This window comes from Elaeis guineensis, chromosome 6 (assembly GCF_000442705.2).
Source record: "Elaeis guineensis isolate ETL-2024a chromosome 6, EG11, whole genome shotgun sequence".
Classification (NCBI taxonomy): domain Eukaryota; kingdom Viridiplantae; phylum Streptophyta; class Magnoliopsida; order Arecales; family Arecaceae; genus Elaeis; species Elaeis guineensis.
Window position 1 is genome coordinate 110,092,229 of NC_025998.2, and position 11,265 is coordinate 110,103,493.

An 11,265-nucleotide genomic window follows, 5' to 3' on the forward strand; every position below is an offset into this window, starting at 1 on the left:
TAACCTTAATTCAAGATTAATTGCCAAAAGCAAGAATCCAAGGAAATAATGAAGAGTTAAAGAGAAGTAATTATGCACACCACAAACAAAAAGATTTATAGTGGTTCGGTGCCAACCTTGCACCTACATCCACTCTCCAAGCTCCTACTTGGGAATTCTAATCCACTAAACTTGTATTCAACCCGAATACAAACGTCGGAAACTCCGACACTAGCTATCCCAAGCTAGTCTACTTATTTTTCGGATACAAGCCAACCCAATACACTCCGATTCTAGGTTCGGATCAACCTTCCCTTATTTTGGAACCCCTCCAAAACAAAAACAATCACTCAAACTGAGTAAAACAATTTATAGCACAAATAAGTACAAGAAAAGCTCCTTTAATGAGTGAATATAACTTTAAATACACTTTACTCAAGAGAAGAAGCTCCTTTTTGGATCTCCTCAAGGTAGATGGAGAATTGATTGAGCGCTTGAGGAGTTGGTAAGCTTGGATTGATGGCTTCTTGAAAGCTTTAAATGAGCTCTTGATTAGGGCTGAAAAGTTGGCTTGAAAAATTCTTTTTCAAATTTTCTCTTTTGAATGCTCTTGAATGCTCTTCTTTTTTTTTTTCAATCTCTTATTTATTTTCCACCTTTTGAATCCTTTTATAGCTTTAAAAAATAGAGGAAAAACATTCTAGGCTGAAAAAGAGCCGTTAGACCACATTAAATGAGCATTAAAATCACTTAAAACGGGTTAAAAACTAGCCGTTGCGGAGAAATCCCATCACAGGGGTCGACTCATGAGTCGACTCATGCCTCAGGGGTCGACTCATGAGTCGACCTCTGTTGAAGAAATCAGAAAATAGGATTCTGTAATTTTTGGCCTAAAACTGCAGGGGTCAACTCATGAGTTGACTCATGCCTTGGGGGTCGACTCATGGGTCGACTCACAGGTTGTGCCAAGCCAAAAAATCTGCGTGCCAAACAGCTCATGTGCCATGAGTTGACTCATGGGTCGACTCATGAATTTCAAACATGCATAACTTTCAAAATACAAGTCCAAAAATAATGAAATTTTCACCAATGGATCACAAATCTTTTGTTCTATCATTTGATACTTTCAAATCAGGATTTTGATAAAATTATGATTTTGCCCCTGAAGAGCAATAGGTCTTTTTCAATTGAAAATTATTAGTACCCCTTCAACTGTTTTGTGATCATCAAAATCAATCTAAGGAGCAACAATCTCCCCCTTTTTGATGATGACAAAACACTTGAACAAAAGTATCTATGTGAATCATGAATTTCAAAAGAATGCATTATAAATAGTTTGAAGATAAAAAGTAGATTTATTACCAACTTATAAGTGCATTTGCTTGAGAAGAAGATTGATTCTTTTGGTATGTGATACAAGTGCTCATTTGCATAAATAGTTTGCCCATTGCTTAATGATTTGAAAATTTGCTCATTTGATTATGTGATTTTGGTATTAGAGTAGAAAATTTGTTTTTGTTATCAGAGCAAGTTGTATCTTGAAAATTTGCTCATTCTCATTTGATTATTTAGTTTTAGTATCAGAGCAAAAATAATTGAGTGTACCAATGCATGTCTAAGAATTAATTTGTAAAGTATATCAGAGCATGTTAAATTTAAGATGTATCAGAGCAAGTTAAATTTTAAGGCATATCAGAGCATGTTTAAAGAAGTAATTTTAAAGTGTTGCTCCTAGATTGATTTTGATGATTACAAAGCAGATTGAAGGGATACAAACAATTGAAAAAGTCCTTATGCTCTTCAAGGGTAAAATCGTAATTTTGCTAAAATCCTGATTTGATAGTACCATTTGGTAGAACAAATGATTTGAAATCTATTGGTGAAAATTTCATTGTGTTTGGACTAATATTTTTGAAGTTATGAAGGTTTAAAGTGCATGAGTCGACTCATGAGTCAACTCATGGCACTATGAGCTGAATGGCACGAGAAAATTCCCATGGCACGCTGGATTTTTTGGCTTGGCACGACCTGTGAGTCGACTCATGAGTCGACCCACAAGGCATGAGTCGACTCATGAGTCGACCCCTGCTGATTTGAACCGAAAAATTCAGAAATCAGATCTTCTGGTCTGTTGCAACAGAAGTCGACTCATGAGTCGACTCCTGAAGCATGAGTCGACTCATGAGTCGACCCCTGCGACGGGAAATGTCAGCAACGGCTATTTTTTTGTCCGTTTTAATTGCCATTTATGCTTCCTAAAAATCCTCTAACGGCTCTTTATCTGCCTAAATTGTTTTCTCTTGCTTCTAATGCTACAAAATGCTTTAAATGATGAAAGAAATTGCAGATTAAATAGCGGATCAAACGTGAAATCAAATGAAGAGAAGAAAAGAGAGGAAAAAGGGAAGAACAGAAGAGAGGATCCGAAATTTGCAAGAAAAAGCCTGAGATCAAAGAAATATCCATAGAGAAAAAGAGAGAGGATCCACAATATACCAGAGAGATTGTGAAAGAGAAAAGGAAGATCTTTCAAGGAGAGAATTCTTCACGCCTATCGTTGCAACCTTGATCTAGAGATCGTTCAAAGTTTTCAAGAGATCTTCAATCAACAATCAACCTCTTCTCAAGCGTTCAACCGTTCATTCATCTTGAGAAAATCTGAAAAAGGGGTTCTTCATTTGAGTAAAGCTTTTATTGTTATATTTGCTCATTTAAGGAGCTGTTTTTGTATTCATCTGTGCTCTAAATATTCTTACTCTTTGTGAGTTTTTGCTCTTGTTTTTGGAGGATTTTCAAAACAAGGAAAGGTTGATCCGAACCTGAAATCGGAGTGTTGTGGGTTGGCTTGTACCCGGGAAACAAGTGTTCTAGCTTTGGATAGCTAGGGTCGGAGTTTCCGACGTCCTGTATTCTAGCTTGGGATAGCTAGTGTCGGAGTTTCCGACGTTTTGTATTCGGGTTGAATACAAAGGATAGTGGATTAAAATTCCCAAGTGGGATCTTGGGGAGTGGACGTAGGTGCAAGGTTAGCACCGAACCACTATAAATCCTTGTGTTTGTGGTGTGCTTTATCGCTTTATCTTATTTATATCCTTGCAATACTGCTTTAGTTAATTAATATTGATTTAAAGCCATTATTTTGTTCTTCATAAGTTATCTGTTGGGCTTAAAATTTTTAGAAACCCAATTCACCCCCCCTCTTGGGTTGCATAGCTGGGCAACAAGTGGTATCAGAGCCAGTGCTCTAGCCCTTCTTTGATCTAACAATCAAAGAGCCAAAGATCTATGGCAACCCATGTTGGAACTTCTCTAGCCGAGGGGCAATCAACAAACCGACCTCCACTTTTCAATGGGTCTAATTACACCTATTGGAAAGCTCGGATAAAGATTTTCATACAAGCACTCGACTATGATATGTGGAGTATCATAGTGAATGGTCCTCACACACCCACCAAGATTATAGATGGTGAGGAGTCAACCAAACCCGAGAAAGAATGGGATGAGGTTGACAAGAAATTAGCACAATTAAATGCCAAAGCTATGAATGTTCTTTATTGTGCACTAGATGCTAGTGAATTTAATCGCATTTCTACTTGTGCATCTGCTAAAGAAATATGGAATAGGTTAGAAGTCACCCATGAGGGAACAAATCAAGTAAAAGAGTCTAAAATAAACATGCTTGTACATAAATATGAATTGTTCAAAATAGAGCATGATGAGTCCATAACTGCTATGTTTACTCGTTTTACTGATATAATCAATGGTTTAAAGAGTCTTGGCAAATCTTATACTAACAGTGAACTTGTAAGGAAGATTCTCAGGTCACTGCCAAGAACTTGGGAAGCCAAGGTGACTGCCATCCAAGAAGCAAAGGACTTGAACACTCTACCTCTAGAAGAGCTTCTTGGATCCTTGATGACTCATGAACTTAGCATGATGCAACATCAAGAGGATGAAATCAAAAAGAAAAGAACCATTGCCCTCAAATCCACAACTTCACCTGATTATGAAACAGATGACTCTGAAGATGAAGATCAGGATGAGGAGATGGCTCTCATCACCCGGAAATTCAAGAAGTTTCTAAGAAAAAGGAAACAGGGGATGAGAAAGAAATTTACAAAAGGGGATCAAAGCATAGAAAAGGAGAAAGATCAAACCCCTATATGCTACGAGTGCAAGAAGCCAGGACATTTCAGATCCGAATGTCCTCAATTGAAGAAAGGTCCAAAGAAATTCAAAAAGAAGGCAATGATGGCGACCTGGAGTGCGAGTGATGACTCAAGCTCCGACGAGGAAACCTCAACCGAACAAGCCAATCTGTGCCTGATGGCACATGAAAATGAGGTAACTTCTGAATCCACTAGTGAATTTACTTTTGAAGAATTGCATGAAGCTTTCTATGATTCAATTGATGAATTAAAGAAACTAGGGAAGAAAAACAAAGAGCTGAAATTGGAAAATCAGTCCTTAGTGAAACAAGCTGAAATTCTTTCAATTGAAAAATTCACATTGATTCAAGAAAATCAAAACTTTAAGGATGAAATTAACAAACTGAAATCTATAGTAGATAAGTTCACCTTAAGTTCAAACAAGCTAAATATGATCCTTGATAATCAGAAAGCTATATATGATAAGGCTGGACTTGGTTATAAACCCCTGAAGAAACAAAAATTTTTGAAGGATATTTATGCAAATTATTCAAGCAAAAAGCCTACAAATATTACTTGTTTTAAATGTGGAAGAATAGGACATAAATCATACACATGTCTTATTAACAAATATGCAAACACAAAGAAAATATGGGTTCCAAAAGGAACCATTCTGACTAACCTGAAAGGACCCAAGAAAGCTTGGGTACCTAAGACAGAAACTTGATCTGTGCTTGCAGGTGTGTCTAGCATCCCAAGAAGGAAACAGGAAATGGTATCTTGACAGCGGATGCTCGAGACACATGACTGGTGATGAATCACAATTCATCACGCTTGATGCTAAGGATGGAGGGATGGTCACCTTTGGAGATAATAGCAAAGGAAAGATCATCGGGATAGGTAACATTGGTATCACTCCCTCCAAATACATTGAGAATGTTTTACTTGTTAAAGGTTTAAAGCATAACTTACTTAGCATTAGTCAATTCTGTGATAAAGGGTATAAAGTAAGTTTTGAATCATCTGTATGCATTGTGACGAGTCCTATTAACGATGGCATTAAATTTATAGGACATAGGCATGGCAATGTTTATATGGTAGACTTGAATGATTTAACTAAATTAGACATGCAATGCCTAGTTTCCTTAAATGCTAAAATAAATGAGACTAGTTGGCTGTGGCATCGTAGACTTGCACATATTAGCATGCATTCTCTTTCAAAATTAATCAAAAAGGATTTAGTTCTCGGTTTGCCAAAATTAAATTTTGAAAAGGATAGAATTTGTGATGCATGCCAATTAGGTAAACAAACTAGAATATCATTTAAATCCAAAAACACTATTTCAACTTCTAGACCTTTAGAGCTCTTACATATGGATTTATTTGGACCAACTAAAACCACTAGTCTAGGAGGAAAACGATATGGATTTGTAATAATTGATGATTACTCTCGTTTTACTTGGGTTTTCTTTTTAGCTCTCAAAAATGAAACTTTTCAAATTTTCACGAAATTTCATCGAAAAGTCACTAATGAAAAAGGGTTTTCAATTCAAAATATTAGAAGTGATCATGGAACAGAATTTGAAAATCATGACTTTGAAAATTTTTGTGATGAAAATGGAATTGGCCACAACTTCTCTGCTCCTAGGACACCCCAACAAAATGGGGTAGTTGAAAGAAAAAATAGAACCTTAGAAGAAATGGCCCGTACCATGCTCTGTGAAAGCAACCTTCCAAAATATTTTTGGGCGGAAGCTATTAACACAGCATGTTACATTTTAAATCGTGCTTTAATAAGACAATTTTTAAAGAAAACCCCCTATGAACTTTGGAAAGGAAGAAAACCAAATATTGCCTATTTTCATGTTTTTGGTTGCCGATGTTTTGTATTAAATAATGGCAAAGAAAAACTTGGTAAATTTGATGCAAAATCAGATGAAGCAATCCTTCTAGGCTACTCCTCCACTAGTAAAGCATTTAGAGTGTTCAACAAAAGAACCTTAGTAGTTGAGAAGCCCATACATGTTGTCTTTGATGAATCTAACGATCTTCCTTCAAGGAAGAATAAGGGTGTTGATGATGCAGATCCACTAATAGAAGGTATGAAGGAGATCACTCTAAAAGATTCAGCAACTCCAGAAGACAAGGATCAAGAAGATGAACAAAATGAGAAAGGTGAAGAAATTCAAGAACAACCTCAAGGTACAAATGACTTACCCAAGGAATGGAGGTATGTTCACAACCACCCTAAGGAATTAATTATCGGAGATCCTATGCATGGGGTAAAAACACGTTCTTCACTTAGAGATGAACTTAATCATTGTGCTTTTGTATCTCAACTTGAACCTAAAACTTTTGAAGAAGCTGAAAATGATCATAACTGGATTAATGCTATGCAAGAAGAACTCAGTCAATTTGAAAGAAATAATGTTTGGACCTTAGTGAAAAGACCTAAATATTATTCAATAATTGGCACAAAATGGGTCTTTAGAAACAAATTAGATGAGCATGGAAATGTAATTAGAAATAAAGCAAGACTGGTTGCTAAGGGATATAATCAAGAAGAAGGAATTGATTTTGATGAAACCTTTGCACCTGTTGCTAGATTAGAAGCCATTAGACTTCTACTTGCTTATGCTTGCTTTATGAAATTCAAACTATTTCAAATGGATGTTAAAAGTGCATTTTTAAATGGATATATTTCTGAAGAAGTATATGTAGAACAACCCCCTGGATTTGAAAATCATGCTTTTCCCAATCATGTCTTTAGATTAAATAAAGCTTTATATGGTCTAAAACAAGCACCTAGAGCATGGTATGAAAGGCTAAGCAAATTTCTACTAAATAATGGTTTCTCAAGAGGCAATGTGGATACAACTCTATTTATTAAAAGAAACCAAAATGATATGCTAATTATACAAATTTATGTTGATGACATAATTTTTGGGTCTACTAATGAATCCCTTTGTCAAGACTTTGCTAAGCTTATGCAGGGAGAGTTCGAGATGAGCATGATGGGAGAACTCACCTTCTTCCTCGGACTCCAAATCAAACAATCAAAAGAGGGAATCTCCATCACCCAAAGCAAGTACACCAAGGAACTACTCAAAAGATTTGGAATGGAGAACTGCAAACCAATTGGCACACCAATGAGTCCCTCATGTAAGCTTGACAAGGATGATGAAGGTAAAAGCGTAGACTTAAAATACTATAGAGGTATGATTGGCTCATTATTATATTTAACTGCAAGTAGGCCTGATATCATGTTTAGTGTTTGCTTATGTGCAAGATATCAATCTAATCCTAAGGAATCTCATTTGAATGCTGTTAAAAGAATCCTTAGATACTTAAATGGTACACAAACTATAGGGTTATGGTACTCTAAGGACTCACAAATTAATTTGTTAGGATATTCTGATGCTGATTTTGCTGGATGTAAATTAGATAGAAAAAGCACAAGTGGAACTTGCCAATTTCTTGGAGTTAACCTAATCTCATGGTTTAGCAAGAAACAAAATTCGGTAGCACTGTCTACGGCTGAGGCCGAATACATTGCAGCCGGAAGTTGTTGTGCTCAAATCTTGTGGATTAAGCAACAACTCGAAGATTTTGGAATCAAACTTAATGAAACACCAATAAAATGTGATAATACAAGTGCTATAAATCTATCTAAAAATCCAATACAACACTCAAGATCTAAACATATTGAGATAAGACATCATTTATAAGAGAACATGTTCAAAACAAAAATATAATTCTTGAATATGTTTGCACTGAAAATCAATTAGCTGATATCTTTACAAAGGCCCTTAGTGAAGAAAGATTCTGTGAAATTAGGAGAAATCTAGGAATTCTAGATCCATTTGTCTGAAATTTCTCAATTTCCAAAGAATAGATGTCAAAATCTCTTAGAGCTCAATTTTCAACATCTATCCTGGTTCCAAAAGCTCAGTTTTATCACTCTAAAAACTTATCATTGAGCAAAATTCTTTCTCCCAAAATTTTGAATTTTTCTGGAATTTATTTGCATTTTTCCTGATTTTCTGAACTTCATGAGTCGACCCCCATGAGTCGACTCAATGGCAAACTTGTAAATCCCACCAACTTCCATCGGGTTCATTGTTTTTAAAACGGAAAACCTGTTTATGAGACGACTCATCTTCTCGTCGTCTTCCTTCCGAAAGCCGTCCTCTCCAAACTTCTGTTTTGCTCCAAATTCAAAGATTAATTTCGAGGCAATTCTCCCTCCTTCTCTCCACCAAAAATCGCCTCCTTGAAAAGGATTTTTCTGTGCTTTCTCGCAGTGTTTGGCGCGGGTGGAACGTGCCCTAGAACTTCACCGTTCATTCAAAATCCACTTCTTTTTTTCCACCAAAATTCTTCTTTACTCTTTAGTGATCCCTCCTCCACTGAATTCAAGTCTTCTTGTCTGCTACCTTATTGGATATGGCTCCAAAGATGAAACTTCCCCAAAGAAGGAAATCAATCCGAGAGCCTGAGGAAATTGTCCGAAAGAAAAGGCATGCTCAGTCTTCCACTGTTCCCAATCCAGTTTCAGTACCTGCTCAAGGTCCCTCTCAACCCTCCATAAGCCCCATGTAAATCTTCTTTCTGATAGAAAAGTAGAAACCGGGAAAAATATAGATTTTCGGTTCTTTGAGAAAGAAGGCTTTACTTTTGCTACCAGATCAAAAATCAAGGATGGGAACTTTATTGCTCTCTTAAGGAAGTCACCTATGTTGATCTAGTCAGAGAGTTCTACCAGAACCTAAATTATGGAAACGGATCTGTGACTTCAACTGTAAAGGGGATTGACATCTGTTTGGATTCTAGGATATTGGGAGAGATACTTCAGTTGCCTAGTGAAGGATACTCATATATGGAACTCCCAATTAAAGAAGAAGGGATCAGAATTATCTTAGGAGAAGATTTTTCAGGAAGTTTAAACAAATTGGAAGCAAAGCTACTGTCCATTGAGATGAGGGTCCTGCATCAGATTGTGACAAAACTATTCTTTCCTAGGAGTGGTAGACATGACTTACTATCTGGCAGAGATGTATGTGTCATGTTTCATATCATCACTCAGACCCCCTTAAACCTCCCTACACTTATGATAGAGGCCATGAGAGAAACTTTGAACAGATCCAAGGCACACTTGCCTTATGGTATGGCCCTTACTAGAGTTTTTAGGAGGTTTGGAGTTAGCTGTGAAGGGGAGACACCTACCAAGCTCTCACATGTGGACACTTTCAACCAACACAGCCTGCACCGAATGGGAATTACAAAGACTGTTGGTGGTTGGATCAAGGGCTCTGAAGAAAGAGCTGAGGAGAGAGCTGAGGAAAGAGCTGAAGACAGAACTGAAGGCAGAGTAGAAGAAGAAGGTCCAACTTCTCCTGTACATGATTTCAGGGCAGCTTCACCAGATACCCAGTTCATTCATGATACTGAGGCTGGCCCTTCTGAGTTTACTAGGATGCCCACACCAGTGTATCAGCCAGAGAGCAGAGCACCTCATTCAGAGTTCAGACTGGCTGACGATCAGATCGAGCATATATCTCAGCGTGTGGCTTCTTTGTTGTCTAGCCAGTGGAGTAGTACTTCTTTTGCACCTGGAGCTACTTCTTCTGATCAGACCATTACTCCCCACATCTCCACTATATTTCAGATGATTTCAGATCAGTCCGTCAGGATACAGCAGCTTGAGGATACTGTCTGGAGACTTACTGGCAGAGTTCTTGACTTGCAGGGGCAAGTCCTTGCATTGGCCCATCCCCAGCCACAGGAGTCTACTATTGAGGTCACAGACCTCACTGCAGAGGCTGGCAGGCTCAGAGGAGCATTAGAAAGTGGATATGAGCTACTGAGGAAAGAGATCAGAGGATCGAGTGAGCATGCTACCACCCAGTTCACTGCTCTACTTCAATCTGTTTCCAGAGCACTGAACGTCCTTGATTCTATTAGACTCACCATTCTGTTCAGTCCCTAGCATCTCAGCGTTCTCAGCCACCCAGTTCATCTCGTTCTCCTGCTCGTGGCAGAGGCAGACGGGGTAGAGGACGCACTTCTGATCCATCATCTCCTCACCCTATATCTGATGACTCCGATCCATGATTTGTCTTGATCATTGACTTATCTTGATCTTTACTAGTTCTAGGAGTTAGTATCTTGTTCTAGGATCTATACCTTGGGGCCATGTATTGACATTTAGCTGGTTGAATTTTATGTATTGAAACAATTATGATATAATGGAATCATCTTTTACCTATATTTCTACCTCTTTGTAATGATTATATTTTGGTTATATTTCAATCTCCGATACATCTGTTGAAATATTATCTTCTCCTTATTGTTGTTTGCTATTGATAATTGCTATATTAAGGGGGAGCAAACATCTGTGAAAAACTCTAAAGAGGAAGAAATTAAAGAATATTTTTCAGAAAAGGAAAAGAAAGAGTTAACTATGTTTGATGATGTCAAAAAGGGGAGAAATTAAAATTAAACAAAAATTGAAATTAGACAAAAAGCAAAACCCTAAATTATGAGAAAAAAGGGGGAGAAATTAAATTAAAACAAATATTGAAAAAATTAAATAAATATTGGAGAAATTAGACAAAAACAAGGATTGAAAGATTAAACAAAACTTTGAGAAATTTTGGTATCGAAATTTGGTATCAGACAGAGAAATTTGGTATCAGACAGAACTTTAATCCATCAAAAGCAAAATCATGAGTACAATGTAAATAAGTATTTTTTATATATATGCTCTGATATTCAAACTTGCTTTTGAAATTTTACTCACCTTGAGACATCAATAAGAAATTTGTTTTACTCTGATTCATCCTACAATTTCTTTCAACTTGATCTGATACATGATAACATTTGATCCGATACAGTGTGAAGGTTTCTCTAAAATATTATAACATTTGCTCTAATACTGTATGAAATTTTCTCTGATACATTAAAATTTTCTTGCTCTGATACATTATAAATCTTTTCTGATATCATTGTAAAAATTATTTTTGCTCTGATACATAGAAAAAGTTATTTATCTTCTCTTGCTCTGAAATATCTTGAACTCAAAATGATCTAATACCCTTTCAAATCTTTAAGAAAATGGACAAACTATTTTTTGCAT